Raw genomic sequence first — 20073 nt, 5'->3', positions numbered from 1 at the left:
CCATGAGAGGCAGTAGCTATGTCATCAGGAGAAGCCCTCCTGTCCACATAGTGCTGTCTACATCGGGGGGTTAGGTCAGTATAAATATGTTGCTCAGGGGTGTGGATTTTTCACACCCCATGAGCAACACAGACATACTGATGTAAAATTTATAGTGCAGACCTGGTGTTAGGCCGTGCCTACACTAGAGACCTTACAGAGGCACAGCTGTACCGATGCAGCTGCGGCGCTGTAAAATCTCCCATGTAGCTGCTCTATGCTGATGGTAGAGAGCTCTTCCATCGACAAAAAATAAACTACCCCCAACAAGTGGGGATAGCTATGGCGGCGGGTGAGCATCTCCCGCCAACGTAGCTCTGTCCACACCAGCGCTTCTGTTAGTGTAACTTATGTCACTCAGGGGTTGTTTTTTTCACACCCTGAGTGACATAAGTTATACCGACAAAAATATTAGTGTAGACATAGCCTTAGAGTCATCATCTGGTAGCCTTTCACAGTCCCTTCAATGGTGATAAGCCTCAGAATGAGTCAAATTCTAAGTCATCATCCAGGGCAAAATGTTTATATTCTGGGTGTCAAAATCTGCTCTCAACTTCATCAGACTTCAAATTACTCTCAATCAATGCAGGTTTTCCCTCAAATGATTTGCTTGTGACCCATCATTTTATTATACTGGAAGGAGGAAACAAAACAAAACAAAAAACAGGTTGAGGGAGTAGGTACATGGCAGATATTATAGAACTATCCACTAATTAAAATTATGAGAAAAAATATATATAAATATCAGAAAAACTAAACAAAACACATGCAAAAAGCCACAGAAAATGAAGAGAGGAAACAGCATTGTATAGTGTATGAAAGTTTTCAATTTAGAGCTCAAGGGAATGTTGGGAGAAGCATTGATTGTTCCCTGAAGGCTCTTTCTTCACTGAGTTAGATCTGTCAGGGCTTGTCTACACTAACAGCTAGTGCAGCTGCACTGCTGTTGCACTTAGTGAAGATGCTACCTATGCCAATGTGAGAGCTTCTCCCATGGGTGTAGGTACTCCACCTCCTCAAGAGGCGGTAAAGTTATGTTGACTGGAGAAGCATTCCCATTGACACAGTACTGTCTACACCGGGGTTAACACATCTTTATATATATAGTTAACACATAATTAACATATCTTTATGCAGATGTAACTTGGGTCAACCAATGTTTGTAGTGTAGAATGTGAGGAATGTGCAAGCAAATTGGTATATTTGGAAAATATGTGGAAAAGAATAACAAAATCTGAATATGTACCATACTAAGTTAAATGGAAGAGCAACAATAAAAAATGCAGCTGAAAAAATACAATCATCTTTGACTCAGCATTAACATATAGTGGCAATAAAACTCTAGATGAGGGCATTGCCAGCCATTAGGGACTTGTTTGACAAACAATAAACCTAAGGCAACTTACCAAATGAGCTCACGCTGCCCTCTCTAGAGAGTCCTATAGCTTCATTATATTGATGCTGACACTCCTGCAATAGTAAACATTGAATTAGTGTTCCATTATATTACATTTCAGGTGATGAAATTTCTGGCTGTTTCAGATTGTATCAGGTTTAAACTAGGTGTAACAACACATTTTTATTTGACAAACATGTTAATATCTTGGAGCCAGGGGCGGCTCCAGGCTCCAGCACGCCAAGCGCGTGCTTGGGGCGGCATGCTGCGGGGGGCACTCTGCAGGTGGACCTCCCACAGGCGTGCCTGTGGAGGGTCCGCTGGTCCCATGGCTCCACCGAAGCTGCGGGACCAGCGGACCCTCCGCAGGCACGCCTGCGGGAGGTCCACCGGAGCCGCGGGACCAGCGACCGGCAGAGCGTCTCCGCGGCATGCCGCCCTGCTTGGGGCGGCGAAATGTCTAGAGCCGCCCCTGCTCGGAGCCAAAATCTCCACACAGATGTGTGTGGAGGGCTCTTACTGGCTTCAAAGGGGAGCCTTCCATGCATATTCAAGGATAAAATTTGGCCTTGTGAATCCATATGTAATATTAGAGATTAAAAATCTGCCTCCCAGTTTCATATAAAAACTGGTTACAAACTTTAAACAAAAAATTAAACATTTCTTGAAAACAAAGGAAATGTTGCAGGCAGCTAAAAACAAGATATATTTCATAAATTTTTCTATTAACTGTTTTCACGTTTAATATTATTTTTAATTCAATATTATAATAATTATTATTAATTTCCAAAGGCTTGCAGAGGATTTATCTGTACACCCCATTATTGAAGTTGTGCAGTTAAATCCTGCATAACTGATTATTTAGAATTTTTAAAAAAGACCAAAATCCTGAAGTCCTTACTCAGGCAAAATTCCAACTGACTTCAATAGAATTAGGGTATGGCTACACTTACAAGTTGCAGCGCTGGGAGTTACAGCGCTGGTCATGCAGCTGTGTAGGGGCCAGCGCTGGAGTGTGGCCACACTGACAGCTACCAGCGCTGCAGTGTGGCCACACTTGCAGCACTTTCCAGCGCTGTATTGAGAGGTGCATTGTGGGCAGCTATCCCACAGAACACCTCCTCCCGTTTTGGCGCCGTTTTGGCGCTGAGTATTGTGGGAAGGGGAAGGAAGTGTGTGGGTCATTCCGCTTCCTGTTCCAACGCCCCGTGGTGCATCGCTTCACATCCCAGCATTCTGTCTTTCCGGCAACGTTTGGCGCCATTGTGAGTGTCTTTCTGTTTTACTCTGTGGGAAATGGAGCCCGAGCTGCTGAGGACTGTGCTGATGAGTGTCGCCAGCACAACACGTTTGGCAGTCGAGCTATTCCTTCAGCTCCAAAGTGACAGCGAGGAGTCTGACGATGATATCGATATCGATTCTCCTGCCACGTGTGACACCAAAGTGCTTGTGGCATTCACAGAAATGCTCAGCACCGTTGAACGCCGCTTTTGGGCTCGGGAAACAAGCACTGAGTGGTGGGATCACATCGTCATGGAAGTCTGGGATGACGAGCAGTGGCTGCAGAACTTTCGTATGAGAAAAGCCACTTTCATGGGACTGTGTGCTGAGCTCGCCCCCACTCTGCGGCGCAAGGACACAAGATTGAGAGCTGCCCTGACGGTGGAAAAGCGGGTGGCTATTGCAATCTGGAAGCTGGCAAATCCAGACAGCTACCGGTCGGTCGGGAACCAGTTTGGAGTGGGAAAGTCGACCGTTGGAATCGTTTTGATGCAAGTTTGCAAGGCAATTAATCGCATCCTGCTAAGAAAGACCGTGACTCTGGGGAGCGTGCAGGACATGGTGGATGGCTTTGCACAAATGGGTTTCCCTAACTGTGGAGGGGCAATAGATGGGACGCATATTCCTATTCTGCCCCCCCCCCCACCTGGCATCAGAGTACGTTAATCGAAAGGGGTATTTCTCTATGGTTCTCCAGGCGCTTGTGGATCACCGCGGGCGGTTCATTGACATTTACCCAGGCGGGCCGGGGAAGGTGCATGATGCACGCATCTTCGGAACAGTGGCCTGTTCAGGAAGATGCAGGCAGGGACTTTTTCCCAGACAGGAAGATCACAGTAGGGGACGTCGAAATGCCCATTGTGATCCTTGGAGACCCCGCTTACCCGTTACTGCCTTGGCTCATGAAACCCTATACAGGGAAGCTTGACAGGAGCAACTACAGGCTGAGCCGGTGCCGAATGACTGTGGAGTGTGCTTTTGGCCGTTTAAAGGCACGCTGGCGTTGCTTGTATGGGAAGCTAGACTTGGGGGAAAGCAGCATCCCCGCGGTTATATCCGCTTGCTGTACCCTCCATAATATTTGTGAAGGGAAGGGTGAAACATTCAGTGAGGCATGGACCACCGAGGTTCAAGTCCTGGAGGCTGAATATGCACAGCCAGAGAGCAGGGCTAATAGAGAGGCCCAGCACAGGGCTTCAAGGATTAGGGATGCCTTGAGGGAAGAATTTGAGGCTGAAAGCCAACAGTAATGTTTGCTGACTTGCATGGGAGTGAATTGCACTGTTTACACTGTTATTCTATTATCCCTAAAATGATTTGCAGTGCCTCTTTCTTTACTGGGCTAAGGTATCTTTCACTATCTGCTATAATAAAGACTGTTTTCAAAGCCAAGAATTGTTTTATTGTAAAGAAAAAAAATGCCTTGACAGACAGACAGACACACAACATTTCATGAACACAAGAGGGAAGGGATGTGGGTTGGTGAACTGTACAGTCACAAGTTTGCATGTGTCCTGTCTGGAGTGCTGTTTAACGATTCCTGCACTTCAGGGTGCATATACTGCATGGTTATGGGGGTTGAGGGCAGAGGGTAAGGGTGGTAGGTATCAGGGCTGGTTGGTGAAAGAACAGGTGTTGGAGGCAGCTGGTGGTGGTAAGAAACTGAATGCTGGGGAAAGGCGGTTTGAGCTGACATTGGGGCACAAGGAAAAAAGCTTTGGGACGGGGGGGGGCTGTGGGGCAGCACGGGACTGCTCTGCCTGCATGGCTAAGATTGCCTTGAGAGAGTCCGCTTGGCTCGACAGGATCTCTAGCAGCTGGTTTGTGCTTTTCTTCTTTGCCACAGCGTTTCTACGCCAATGTCTCTGGCGGATCATGCTTTCCTTCTCTCGCCACTCCTTCAGTTCCTTTCTCTCTGCAGCAGAGTGCTGAAGAACAGTCTTCAGCATCTCCTCTTTGCTCTTTCGGGGATTTCTTCTCAAATTTTGTAGCCTCTGTGCTGTGGAACATCTGCCCACTCCAGGAGTCAAGGTCACTGTAGAAATGAAACATTTAACAGGGGCAGCATTGTATCCACTATCTCCAGACATGAATTGTTACACTGAGGGAGTTTGCACTTTAACATTCTTTTCCCACACGCATAACACGACAGAAGCCACGAAATGGTGAGTGAGGGGTGCTTATAGAAGGAGAAGTGGGGCTTGATTGATAGAGGGGGGCTGGTTGCTTCGGGTAATCTGGAGTGATAGAGGGGTTGAGTGAAGATGCAGCTGCAGGGTGATCTTCACTATCTACCTATCTCTTCACTAAAGAGTCTCCCAACATTTTTCACAGGAGTTAATCCTGCAAGATATCTCCCTGCTGCGAGTCACTAGGGGACAGCGGGAGGCTCTTTTACAGCAATGTGGATTCCGCCCGGGACCCTACGCGGCTTCCCTGTGTTCAGAAATGATCCCCCCCCCACTCGCGGAACAGTGGCGCGGACGCGTCAGCGTGACTGGGACAAGAAACACAGTGGCTCTCCCTATAAACCTGCGCAGGCATATTGCCCACGCCTGGCTGAAACTTTTGCTGAGATAACTGAAGCAGATTACCGCGACGTGATAGACCACATCAACGGGCTATTCCACATCTAGAGGCTGGCATGCATGCAGCCATAACCCCCCTTCCTCTCCAGAAACATTTCCACCCAGAAAATAAAAGCCGCTTACCGTTAACCCGCTCCTCTGCTTGTCCTTCTGCAACTGCTGGCTGCTGCGATTGGGTACTTTCCTCCTGGCTTGAGAAGAGATCCTGGCTGCATGCCCACTCTGGGGTGTCTTCCCCCATCCCAGTAGCTTCACTCGTGGTTTCCTCCCCGCCTCCTCCTCCGCCGCCGCCGCCTCCTCCTCCTGTCCCCCAGCCTGCTCAGAAGTGTCCATCGTTATCCTGGGATTGGCAGTGGGGTCACCCCCAAGTATCTCGTCCATCTCCCTGTAAAAACGGCAGGTCGTGGGGGCAGCTCCGGATCGGCGATTACACTCGCGGGCTTTGTAATAGGCACTCCGCAGCTCCTTAACTTTCACCCTGCATTGCAGTGTGTCCTGATCATGGCCCCTATCCAGCAAGGACCTTGATATCTGCTCAAAGATATCATAATTCCTACGGCCGGAGCGCAGCTGTGCCTGCACTGATTCCTCCCCCCAAGCACTGATGAGGTCCAACAGCTCGCCATTGCTCCATGCTGGGGCTCGTTTGCCACGTGGAGGCATGGTCACCTGGAAAGATTAACTGATTGCACTCCATACCTGGCTGCAGCAAACAGGAAGGAGATTTTTAAAATTCCCGGGGCATTTAAAGGGCTGGTCACCTGAGGCAAGAGCAGTAGAGTGCAAACTGATGAGCAGAGTGGCTGAACAGGAATTCTGGGATAGCTCCTTATTCCCTGGAGGACAGGTAAAGCGCTGGTGAGTGTCCACACCTGCTGAGCAGCGCTGGATCCACCAGCGCTGCACTCCTTATACCCCTGCCGGGATGGGTTTTCAGCCAGCGCTGCAACCAGGGAGTTGCAGCGCTGGTTGTGCCCTGCAAGTGTGGACGGGGTGTAATTGCAGCGCTGGAAAGCCTCCACCAGCGCTGCAACTTGTAAGTGTAGCCAAGCCCATACTTACAGTTAAACTGGGTTGAAGGGCTTTGCTGAATAGAGACTTTCAGGATTTAAAGCTGATTCTGAGAGCTGCTAAATACTCACAGCTTGCTCTGTCATAGATGTGGGTACTCCTCACATCTCAGGATCAATAATGGGTGAGGTCCTTCATTTTCAGTTTTTACCTAAATACTCCGAGGTTTTACAGAAGTTTATTATTCTGCTTTTACTGATTTTCACCCAAATTTTGGACCACTCAAGTACATGAAAATACTAATTATGTTAAGAAAACCCAGTACATTACATTAGGTAATAAGACATTAGCCTAAGTATACGTGTGAAGCTGTCTGTTAAAGTAGGCAATATCGTAGGCATACACATGCATGAGTGTGTGTATATGTGTACATATTGTTAATGTACGGTTCATGAAATAAACCATGGCATAAACAGCTTTTACTTTCAATACTCTTACTTTTCTCTACCTGTTGCTGTTTTTCTGTCTTCCCATTCCCCATTATTAACCCTGATATTTATCCATAAAACTGTGAGGTTAATTTTTGCACTGGTTTTCACCCATTTTTTAATTTTTGTGATAAACACTGATGCATTCTGAGGAAATGTTAAACAAAATAAAAATTGAAAATGAAGGGCCTTGATAAAGAGCCATATCTTGAGGTTTCTACTCAGTCCTTACTCAACTTAGCTTACTTAGCTTCTCTATGAGTTTTGCCTGAAGAAAGACTGATCAGCAATATCAGGATATGGCCCAATAAAAACACTTTGCATCTTTCAGTTGATGCTCTCAAAGTACTCACAAACATTAGTGAATTTCACCTCACAGCACCACTGTGAGGCAAATATTATTATCTCCATTTTACAGAAAGGGAAAGAGTTACTAGGAGGTAAGGCCAAATTTTTCAGAAATGGCCACGAATTTAAGGTGGATCAGTTTTTCAGAGCCCAACTTGAGAAATCTTGTGCCAGCTTTTCAGAAATACTAAACTCTCACAACTCTAATGAAAAAAATGTCCAAAATGTCTCAAACTGGACACAGAAACTGACAGATCCTAAATCTGTGGCTACTTTTGAAAATTCAGCTGCATTTGATTTAATTTTGGCTAAGGGCACACAGCAAGTCTATGGCACAGCCAGGAATAGAACCCAGCTTTCCTGATTCCCAGTTAATTAAGGGTACATAAGGGCTGTCTCGTGAGGGAAAATTCAAAATCTTAAATAGATTTAGTTTGAAAAAAGATTGAGAGAGAGATTAAAAGGTGATTTAATTGGCTGGGATTTTAAAATCTTAGCCATTATGGTTTTCAAGTACCTAATGGAACACACAAGGACATGGTCTGTTCTGTCATCAAAGAACAGTTAAAATGTTAAGTCATGAGCGGAAGCCGAAGGAAGAAAAGTTTAACAGTAGATAGTAATGTTTTCTTGTCTTCAATTTAGATTGTAACTTTTTTAGGGCAGGGACCATTTTTATTCTCTGTTTGCACCATGCCAAGTACAATGGGGCCCCAATCGCTGGTTGGGGCCTGCACAGTGATTTCCCTCCACACACACCCAGAATTTCCCCAACCCTCCCCACCCCAGTTTTGTGAACTAGTTACATGCCAAACCTGGTGGCTGAACTTTGCAACTTTGTTCTCACCCACAACTATTTCACATTTGGGGATAATATATACCTTCAAGTCAGCAGCACTGCTATGGGTACCCGCATAGCCCCACAGTATGCCAACATTTTTATGGCTGACTTAGAACAACGCTTCCTTAGCTCTCGTCCCCTAACACCCCTACTCTACTTGTGCTACACTGATGACATCTTCATCATCTGGACTCATGGAAAAGAAGCCCATGAGGAATTCCACCATGATTTCAACAATTTCCATCCCACCATCAACCTCAGCCTAGACCAATCCACACAAGCAGTCCATTTCCTTGACACTACTGTGCTAATAAGCGATGGTCACATAAACACCACCCTATACTGGAAACCTACTGACTGCTATACTTACCTACATGCCTCCAGTTTCCATCCAGGACACATCACACGATCCATTATCTACAGCCAAACTCTAAGATACAACTGCATTTGCTCCAATCCCTCAGACAGAGACAAACACCTACAAGATCTCTATCAAGCATTCTTAAAACTACAAAACCCACCTGCTGAAGTGAAAAAACAGATTAACAGAGCCAGAAGAGTACCCAGAAGTCACCTACTACAAGACAGGCCCAACAGAGAAAATAACAGAACATCACTAGCCTTTACCTTCAGCCCCCAACTAAAACCTCTCCAGCGCATCATCAAAAATCTACAATCTATCCTGAAAGATGATCCCTCACTCTCACAGATCTTGGGAGACAGACCTGTCCTCGCTTACAGACAGCCCCCCAACCTGAAGCAAATACTCACCAGCAACCACACACCACAGAACAAAAACACTAACCCAGGAACCTATCATTGCAACAAAGCCTGATGCCAACTCTGTCCACATATCTATTCAAGTGACACAGTCAGGGCCAGCTTCAGGCACCAGCTCAACAAGCAGGTGCTTGGGGCGGCCAAGGGGAAGGGGTGGCACATCGGGTTCCTCGGCGGCAATTTGGTGGCGGGTCCCTCTGGGAGGGAAGGGCCTGCCGCCGAATTGCCACCGAAGAAGAAAGCAGCGCGGTGGAGCTGCCACCAATTGCAATGGCGGCTTTTTTTTTCCCCTACCACTTGGGGCGGCAAAAACCCTGGAGCCAGCCCTGGACACAGTTATAGGACCTAATCACACCAGCCACGCCATCAGGGGCTCATTCACCTGCACATCTACCAATGTGATATATGCCATCATGTGCCAGGAATGCCCCTCTGCCATGTACATTGGCCAAACCAGTCAGTCTCTACGCAAAAGAATAAATGGACACAAATCTGACATCAGGAATCATAACAGTCAAAAACCAGCAGGAGAACACTTCAACCTCTCTGGCCATTCAGTAACAGATTTAAAAGTGGCAATTTTGCAACAGAAAAGCTTCAGAAACAGACTCCAACAAGAAACTGCTGAACTTGAATTAATATGCAAACTAGATACTATCAATTTAGGCTTAAATTGAGACTGGCAATGGCTGAGCCATTACACACATTGAATCTATTTCCCTATGTTAAGTATCCTCACACCTTCTTGTCAAACTATCATAAATGGGCCATCTTGATTATCACTACAAAAGATTTTTTTTCTCCTGCTGACAATAGCTCATCTTCATGAATTAGCCTCTTAGAGCTGGTTGGGCAACTTCCACCTTTTCATGTTCTATGTATGTATGTATATATATCTCCTCACTATATGTTACATTCTATGCATCCAACAAAGTGGGCTGTAGCCCACACTTATGCTCAAATAAATTTGTTAGTCTCTAAGGTGCCACAAGTACTCCTGTTCTTTTTGGGGATACAGACTAACACAGCTGCTACTCTGAAACATACCAATTTAATGACTGTTTGGAAAGTTGAATTGAAACTGAAAAATTAACACACTCTTTAAAAGCATATACAGTGTATGATAAAATATGTGTATCTGAAAAAGTGTCTATGTAACAGGTCTATAAGGTGCCACAGGATTCTTTGCTGCTTCTACAGAACCAGACTAACACGGCTACCCCTCTGAAAAAGTGTAATAGATTTGAAAAGTATGAACATAGACTAGGTTCCTTATACAGCTGTTTTTTATGACAATGTCAGTGCATTCATTTTGGTGATGTTGGCCAACCTAATAATTTCAAATTATGATTTTTAAGCAAAGTCTAAATGAGCTCTCCCTGACAGCTAGTGATGAGCTAGGGGCTGGGGGGAAAGGCTTCAGGACCAGATTGTATTTACATTCACACCTAATCTACCTAGTGTGATAAACTCAGGAAAGACAGCTGCACGGGAGGGGTAGGAATCAGTCCCAGAGGGTTAAAAGGCCCTCCCCCTTATCAACTGGGAGGCAACTACAGGTCAATCAGGTTCAGCTGAGAAAGGGTTACCAAGGTAGCAAATTAGAATCAGCTGAGGGGGAGCTACCTGAGGTTAATTAGGATCAGCTGATTCCAACTTGGGGCTGCCTGAGACCTTTTTAAACCCTTCCCTGGAAGGAAGGAAGGAAGGGGGCAGAGCAGAGAAGAGAGAGAAGGAGCCCTGTTGCCAGGAGTGTTGGAGCAGCAACACAGCGAGCCTCATCAGGAGGGGAGGCAGTCCTCTCTCCTACAAGGGAGTAAAAAGACTCTAAACAGGACTGGCAGAGATACGGGGAGCAGACTTCCCCAGTGTCCCAAGGGGGACCAGACTACCCAAGCCTGTCTCACCAGGGCTAAAAGCAGCAGAGGCTGGGGAGACTGAGAAGGTGCCTTGCCACACTAGGTATCCAGCAAACAGAGCTGTGTTGCCCAAGTGGTTGGGTTGGGTTACAAATCACTTGAATGTGGGGGTGGGGGAATGAAATGTTGTTGTTCTTATTGTATGAGTAAAGGTCAGCAGAATTGTACGTAGCCTGTGCTGATTGAGGGCATCAAGAGAGAGGGTGGGGACCTGTCCCTCTCCACTGTTTAAAGACAGAGCTGATTAGGCTTCATACTTAGTCTTTTGTTCTGTTAAGTGACCACAGCAGCTGAAATTACTGATAATCAGGTCTAAGTGCTTAGTCCTGCTGTGGGGACAGTGTTCCTGTGGGTCCAGTGTTTATGTGTAAGGGTACGTCCACACTACCTGCCGGATTGGCGGGTAGCAATCAATCTATCAGGGATTGATTTATTGTGTCTCATCTAGATGCGATAAATTGATCCCCGCCGTGCTCCCTGTCGACTCCGGATCTCCACCAGGGCGAGAGGCAAAAGCAGAGTTGATGGGGGAGCCACAGCCGTCGATCCCATGCCATGAGGACAGGAGGTAAGTTGAAATAAGATACATCAACTTCAGCTACGCTATTCTCATAGCTGGAGTTGCATATCTTACATCAACACCCGCCCCTCCAGTGTAGACCAGCCATAAGAGACAGCCCAGACTGCACTAGCAGTGAGGTTCCCCCACTGAGAGCTCAGCTGAAATCACTGAGAGCTGGGTGGAACCTCAAGAGACCAACTCGCAGAGGTCACAGTGGCAGGTGGCAGCAGAAGGTGACTGCACAGGGCCATTGGTAAGAGTGGTGCAGTGAACGGTGGCACAACAAACAGCAGTGGCCAGAGCGAACAGTGAGCAGCTGGAGGAATGAGCAAGATGCCTTCTTGCCCCCAACCTGGGAGGTGTACTCACGTGAAAGCACCTCTGAACTCTGAGTCTCCACTGATCAAGGACAACACGGGTGAGTGGGATGCGGTGGAGGGAAAAGTGAGGGGCATGTTAAATAAATATTTGTTTATTGGACTATATTTTAGTGACTTTGCTCCAGAATGCTAGATTTGTGACTGGGAATGGAAACTTACATAAATATGTTTCCTAGTAGGCCAAGATTTTTAAAATGCAGTATTTGCCAAGGTTGTTATCTCACAACATTGCTATCTTGAGAGTTCATTATGTTGGGGGAGTTTCTGTACTAAACACTTTTTTTATACTGGTTCAGACCAATGGTCCATATAGCCCAGTATCCTGTCTTCCGACAGTGGTCAAGGCCAGGTGCTTCAGAGGGAATGAACAGAACAGATAATCATCAAGTGATCCATCCCCTGTTGCCCATTCCCAGCTTCTGGCAAACAGGCTAGGGACACTCAGAGCATGGTGTTGCATCCCTCCCCATCCTGGCTAATAGCCACTGATGGACCTATTCTCCAGGAATTTATCTAGTTCTTTTTTTAATCCTGTTATAGTTTTGGTCTTCACAGCATCTCCTGGCAAAGAGTTCCATGGGTTGACTTTATGTTGTGTGAAGAAGTACTTCCTTTTGTTTTTTTTAAAACCTGCTGCCTATTAATTTCATTGGGTGACTGCTAGTTCTTGTGTTATGTGAAGGATTAAATAACATTTCCTTATTCACTTTCTTCACACCAGTCAAGATTTTATAGACCTCTATCATATTCCCCCTTAGTCGTCTCTTTTCTAAGCTGAAAAATCCCAGTCATTTAAATTTCTCCTCCTGATTCATACCCCTAATCATTTTAGTTGCCCATCTCTGTACCTTTTCCATTTCCAATACAGTCGAACCCATTTATCTCGACCTCGGTTAACTTGCCAATCCTATTAAGTCGACGTTCTAGAAGTGGAACCGCCAAACTCCCTCTTTGTCTTATCGGTTTCTCATCGGTTATGTGTTCTCTCTTTAATCTCGCTAATATCTATCTCTCGAGAGCACAGAGCGCCGACCCACCAACCTAAGAGTAGGTTCGGATAAATGGTTTCCCTCCCTGCCGCGGCTCCCCCCTGCCCCTCCTCCCCTCTCCTCTCCCCGCCCTCCCTCTCCTGCCCCTCCCCGCCCCCCGCCCCCGCGCCCGCCCGACCCCCCGCCCCGCCCCCCGACCCACGCCGCCCGCTCCCGGCGCCCCCCTCCCCAGCCCCGCGCCTGCGCCCGGCTCCCGCCCCCCCCGGCGCCCCCGGCCCGCGCCCCCGGCCGCCGCCCCGCCCCCCCCCCCCCCCGCCGCCCGCCGCCCGCCCCCGCCCGCCCGCCCGCCGCCCGCCCCGCCCGCGCCCCGCCCCCGCCGCCTGCCGCCCAGCCCGCGGGGTCGGCTCCGCCGCCCGCCCGCCCGGCCCGGCCCGCGCGGCAGGGGATCCAGCCACAGGCAGAGGGGGGTGGGGGGCAGGGGGGGGGGGGAGGGAGGGGGGGAGGGGGGGGTGGGGTCGGGGGGTCGGGGTCGGTCTCGTTCGACAGCCTTTTGCTTTTACATAAGCCCAGGGGTTCAACTGTATATCTTTTTTGGGATGGGGTGACCAGATCTTGCACACAGTATTCAAGATGTACATGTACCATGGATTTATATAGAGGCAATATGATATTTTCTGTCTTATTATCTATCCCTTTCTTAATGATTCCCAACATTCTGTTTGCTTTTTTGACTGCCACTGCACATTGAGTGGATGTTTTCAGAGAACTATCCACAATGACTCCAAGATTTCTTTCTTGAATGTTAACAGCTAATTCGGACTCCTTCATTTTATATGTATAGTTGAGATTATTTTCCAATGTGCATTACTTTGCATTTATCAACATTGAATTTCATCTGCCATTTTGTTGCCCAGTCACCCAGTTTTGTGAGATCCCTTTGTAACTCTTTGCAGTCTGCCTGGGACTTAACTATCTTGAATAGTTTAGTATCATCTGCAAATTTTGCCACCTCACTGTTTACCCATTTTTCCAGATCATTTGAGTATGTTGAACAGTAATGATCCCAGTACCGACCCCTCAGGGATACCACTATTTATCTCTCTCCATTCTGAAAACTGATAATTTATTCCTACCCTTTGTTTCCCATCTTTTAACCAGTTACTGATCCATGAGAGGACTTCCGTCTTATCCCATGATGGCTTACTTTTCAAAAGTCAATTTAAATTAAATACTTTTTTTAATTATTTTTTTTAGAAATCTAGACCTGTTATGTGTTTTGGTGTAACTTGCATTATCCTTATTCATATCTCTTTTATATATCTCATCCGCCTTGACACACACATGCCCTGTAAATTCGAACAACCCCCCTAATTTCAATTCCTGGGGAAACCACTGGGCCTGCAGACACTATTGTAATAAAAGTAATTCATTATTATAATCTTAAAGAATTACTGGGATGTGAAAAACTCTGCCATTTGATGCTGTGAAGAACATACAGAATAAATGTGCGTAAGGTATAGTAAACACACTTACTAAATAATATAATGTACACAGGGGCGGCTCTAGGCACCAGCGGGCCAAGCACCCGCTTGGGGCGGCATCCTGGGGGGGGGCGGCTCTCGGTGGTGGAGCTCGCATGCATGCCTGCGGCGGGTCCACCGGGGGCCCGGGACAGCGGACCTGCGCCATCATGCCCGGCGGCGGTCCGGTCCCCGCGGTCTCTCCTGCTGCTCCCGCGCGCATGCGCGGTCGCGCGTCCGCCGCTCGCTGACCTGCCGCCTGCAGCCGCGGAGCTCAACAGAGCTAAACGCCCCCTCCCCGATGAGCCGGAGCCGGGAGGAGAGGACGACCGCGGACTGGGAGGGGGGGCGGCGGCCGCGCAGCGCTCGCTGCTGGCAGCCTGATTTGTAGAGCCGCCCCTGAATGTACAAGTAATAAAATACTGCAATAGATTAAATGGACTATTGCTTCTTCTCCATTCAGGAGTTCTATTTTTTACATTCACAGTTACTTGACACCATCATATCAGCCTGTTCCTAGGCTTTTAGCAATACCCACAGCATTAGAAAAACACAGCTGGCAACATGCATTGCAGTTAGCACAGCTTACACTTTTATGTTCTGCAATCCTATGAATTTTTTATAGAGGTCACAGTTTCATCTTGCTCTCAAAGTAACAGCTTCCACAGTTAGCTGTGGTATAAGCTCATGGTATTATGAACCAGCTTGGCTGGTTCTTTAGTTAGATAATATGCTGATAAAAAGAGGGGTTGAATTTTCATTCATTCATTTGCTAATTGTTGATGAAGGTGAATTCTGCAACCCAGAAGTAGTTACCATAGAGAACTAAAAGATAATGGGTACCACTTGGAGATAATCACACCACTATGCTCATGAAGCAGAAGAGGCAACCGAAAGCTTTCATTCTCCTAAAATTAGGTTATTTAATTGAAAGTACACCCACTCCTTTTTATGTATGGGGGAAAAAAGCCTATTTTAATATTCCTGCCCTCTATTTATAGAACTGCACTGCTACAAGTGAGAGAAAATTTACCACAATGGACTAAAGATAATTTAGAAAGTAACTCTATGATGCCTTTGACTTGAGCAGTATTCTGTGTAGGTAGAAGCAATGACAAGTGCATTTTACAGTGACACTTGTATAATACTGCTCAAGATACGCAGACATTTCAAACAAGTGAGATTTCACTTTTGATCTCTGTGGAGTGCTGTTATTTCCTCCAGGTAGTTGTTTTAATAAGTAGGTCAGTCATGTATTTTAGATGGGAGAGTAAATTTACCGTTTGAACTCTTCTATTTGTGGATGAAAACATTGATTATTACAGTTCTGCACCGAGTACAAAAGCACGTTTGATGTTTGCTTAGACCCATCAAATATTTATCAATGTTCCTGCAAAACTACTTAAAATTATACTCAGGTGCTGCCCTTTCTCTAAATGTATTATCTCATGGGAAGAGGGGTGGGCGAGGGAAATGAAGCACAAATATTTTTTCTCATAATGCTTATTACTAGACAACTACATATAAATAGCAAAATCTTCAATTTTCTTCATGTCTAACTGTCTCCATAATTAGAGTACTCCTCATTCTCCCCCTTATATTCTATCTGAGAAACCTTTGAGACCTGATAAATTTTCATAAATATGCATATTTATTGTTGGAATTATATTGTTAATTTTGGTAATTTGTTTCTAGCAATATGATTGTAATATGTTATACTCATAGCCACTGGATAAAAAATGTTATGTAATAAAAACCAAAAAGGTTTATAATACCCCCTCACAAACACCACAATTTGAGTGTGTCCTGTAAATTCTCTGTCCCCACAGGCTGAGAACAGTGAAGAGGCAAGTGATGGTCATTTGAGGGAGTTGGAGAAGGGGGGAGGGAACAAGCAGGGAACCTGAGAAGGTTCCACAACTCAATCCCTGTAGAGTTTGGGAAAGTATCTAGTGGACAAAAGTCATAAGAAGAACCAGTGGCTGGAAGTTAAAGCCAGGCAAAATCAAATTAGAAATAAAGAACACATGCTTTAACTGTGAGGGTGAGTGACCAATGGAACAAACTACCACACAAAGAGGAGAATTCTCAATGTCTTGATGTCTTCAGATCCTGACTGAATATCTTTCTAGAAGATATACTATACTTTATTCTAACACAAATTATTGGACTCATCATAGATGTAACTGGATGAAATACAATGGCCTGTGTTATACAGGAGTTCAGACTAAACAATCAAACAGTCCCTTCTTAAAAACGAAATTTTTCAACTCATGTGGCCCAAAATCTTACAAATGATGGCCTCTCTTGTTGAGTTCTTCCTCAAGATTTTTTAAAATTATTTGTAGAGAAGGTAAAAGCTGAAGATTCTTCTCATTTCCTCACCCTCCTCTCAAGTCACATTGGTTTTACCTAGTTTGGAGATGCCATGTTCTTCCTTTTGTTTTAGGCCTGCCTAGTAGGCTTCATCTACATTTTTTTTCATGCCATAGAATGCCTCAATCTTCTCTATATTCCCTCTCCCACCATTGCTACCACTTCTGAAGATGTTTCTATGATAGTGAAATGATGAGAGTTTCCTAAAATTACCTATGCAGACAAATAATATGTAATTCTGTTAACTAAATATGAAAACTCCACTGATGTGAACCATCCAGTATCCAGAAAGATAATGGAGCAAATAAGCAATCAATTTGCAAACACCTAGAGGATAATAAAGCGTTTAAGTAAGTCAACATGGATTTGTCAAGAACAAATCATGTCAAATCAACCTAACAGCATTCTTTGACAGGGTAGCAAGCCTTGTGAATAAGTGGAAAGCGATAGATGTATATCTTGACTTTAGTAAGGGTTTGATGTCTCGCATGGAGCTACTATAAGGTGGGTGCATAATGGCTGGAAAACCGTTCCCAGAGAGTGATTGTCAGTGGGTATACAGTCAAGCTGGAAGTGCATATTGAATGGAGTTCCACAAGGATCGGTCATGGGTCCGGTTCTGTTAAATATCTTTATAAATTATCTAGATAATGGCACAGAGAGTACACTTATAAAGTTTGCAGACGATACCAAGATGGGAGGGATTTCAAGTGGTTTGGAGGACAGGATTAGAATTCAAAATGATCTGGACAAACTGGAGAAATGGTCTGAAGTAAATAGGATGAAATTCAATATGGACAAATGCAAAGTACTCAACTTAGGAAGGAACAATCAACTGCACACATACAAAATGGGAAATGACTGCCTAGGAAGGAATACTGCAGAAAGGGATCTGGGGTTTATAGTGGGTCACAAGCTAAATATGAGTCAACTATTGCAAAAAAAGCAAACATCATTCTGGGATGTATTAGCAGGAGTGTTGTAAGCAAGACACGAGAAGTAATTCTTCCACTCTACTTCAGGGCCGCCCAGAGGGGGGAGGCAAAGGGGGCAATTTGCCCCGGGCTCTGCAGGGGCCCCCAAGAGAACAGCGGAGGCTCCCGCCTCCGCCCCTCTCCTGGAGCCTCAGCGCATCAAGCGCCGAGTCTCCGCCGGGGCCCCTGAGCCCCGCCCCGCTCAGAGCCGCATGGTGAGGGGGCGGGGCTGGGAGCTCCAGGCTGAGCTCAGCTCCCTCCGCTCGGCGTGGAGCTCCCAGTCCCGCCCCCTCACCACGCGGCTCTGAGCGGGACGGAGCTCAGGCCCCGCCGGCCACACGCTGCGGCTGTTCCGGCGAGGCGCTGAGACTCCGGGTGAGGAGGGAGCCGGGGGTAAGAGGCTGGGGCTGGGGGGAAGCGGGACCCGCCGCCGAAGCGCAGCCCGGTCTTCAGCGGCGGGGGGCCCCTTCTGTTCCGGGACCCGCCGCCGAAGTGCCCCGAAGACCCGCGGCGGGGACCCACCCCCGCCTCCGAATTACCGCCGAAGACCGGGCTGCACTTCAGCGGCGGGTCCCGCTTCGGTGGTAATTTGGCGGCGGGGGGCTCCCACCGCGGGTCTTCGGGGCACTTCGGCGGTGGGTCCCGGAACGGAAGGGCCCCCCGCCGCCCAAGACCCCGGGCCCCCAGAATCCTCTGGGCGGCCCTGCTCTACTTTACGCTGATAAGGCCTCAGCGGGAGTATTGTGTCCAGTTCTGAGCACCACATTTCAGGAAAGATGTGGACAAATTGGAGAATGTCCAGAGGAGAGCAAGAAAAATTATTAAAAGTCTAGAAAACATGACCTATGAGGAAAGACTGAAAAAACTGGATGTGTTTAGTCTAGAAGAGAAGACTGAGGGGGCACATTATAATAGTTTTCATGTACGTAAAAGATTATTACAAGGAGGAGTGTGAAAAATTGTTTTCCTTAATCTCTGAGGCTAGGACAAGAAGCAATGGTCTTAAATTGCAGCAAGTTAGGTTTAAATTGGACATTAGGAAAAACTTCCTAACTGTCAGGGTGGTTAAGTACTAGAACAAATTGCCTAGGGAGGTGGTGGAATCTCTGTCATTGGAGGTTTTTAATAACAGTTTAGACAAACACCTGTCAGGAATGGTCTAGTTATTACGTAGTCCTGCCTTGAGTGCAAGGGACTGTAGGTCCCTTCTAGTCCTACAGGTCTATGATACTATTACGAGGTTTCAGATGGTGTGATGGCATGTTATTCCTTTCACTCTTTGAGAAAGTAACATTTTTTGTGTTTTTCTTCTAGGTTCATAGTCAGTGTACTTAATATATGCTGAAACTTCAAGGACTTCTTCATTGGTAGAATGTGGAAGCACATCAGACAATAAGTTTATGCCTTAAAGGAGATTAGAAATGCTTTTTTAAAACCTAAACCAACTGATGAGATCTCAAATCACCAACAGAATGCATATTCTAGTTTCAAAATGACAAGCAGATCAGTTTTTAAAATTAATTTAATAGATTTTTATCAGTCAAAACCTGAATTCAGGTTTCTAAATTTCCCCTGCGGGAGTTTATGGCATCACACAACTAATAAAAGAAAGGAACTAGTCTATATACCCTGCATTAGGTGTTTCCTGGTGTAATCAACACTTTTAGGGTTATGAGAAACCCAAACTACAAATCCCATGAGGCACCATGACAGCTCATGTGAGCACAGATTAATGTTGAAATATATCAATTTGGGCCAAATGTTTCAATTTCATTTAGATTAAAAAAATAGAAAATTAAAAATGTCAGCAAAATCTAAATTGTAGTTTGTGGAAACTGTATTTTTCATAGAAAAAACGTTGACTGAAAATTCCCTGACCAGCTCTACTTCCAGCCCAGTGCCCTGGCCCCTAATTGCCATTGTGACAATGTTGTGTGCACATCTCTAGATCCAGTTTTACTTAATTCCTGGGTACAATATGTAGAAACAGATTACGTGGTCATCCAGATTTAGAAGACAACCTGTTAAGTCATCTGGGTGATGAGACCCTTGCTGAAGCAGTTCTTTGATGAAGTCATATTAGAACTTCTATTCCTATTACAAGGTTCCTTCCTAGAGAGATTCACTTTCAGTCTTTCAGCAATCAGTTATTTTACATTGGTCTTCACAGGCAGTTAAACAGACATCTTCCATTTGTTACACTGTAAGCTACTCTGAGTCAGTTAGGTTTGGCTACTTGTGTGATGACAGATACGTGCACAGAGAAGAAAAAAATACCGTTTCCTGAGTTTTAGCCAGTTTTGTTCACTAAGATTCTAGAAATATAGGGAGGATATTCACACCGGTACCTGCAGCTTGGACCAATCTCCTCATGGCTAGTGAAATCAAGTGGAAAAACTCTAGATTAACTGGTGAAAACCATTAATGTCCCTTTTTGGGAGGCTAGGGTGCCAGCATTCCTGAAGCAAGTTATTATTAGAGTTGCTCAAAAAACCAAGTGTTGACATTGGCAATTTTGCTGATTATCCCCAATTTAATTGACTATCTTAAATTACACTTCTTGAGAAAGATGGTTGAGAAA

Source organism: Mauremys reevesii, linkage group 2, assembly GCF_016161935.1.
Source record: "Mauremys reevesii isolate NIE-2019 linkage group 2, ASM1616193v1, whole genome shotgun sequence".
Lineage (NCBI taxonomy): Eukaryota > Metazoa > Chordata > Testudines > Geoemydidae > Mauremys > Mauremys reevesii.
The sequence above is the reverse complement of the archived record's forward strand: the minus strand, read 5'-3'. Positions refer to the sequence as shown.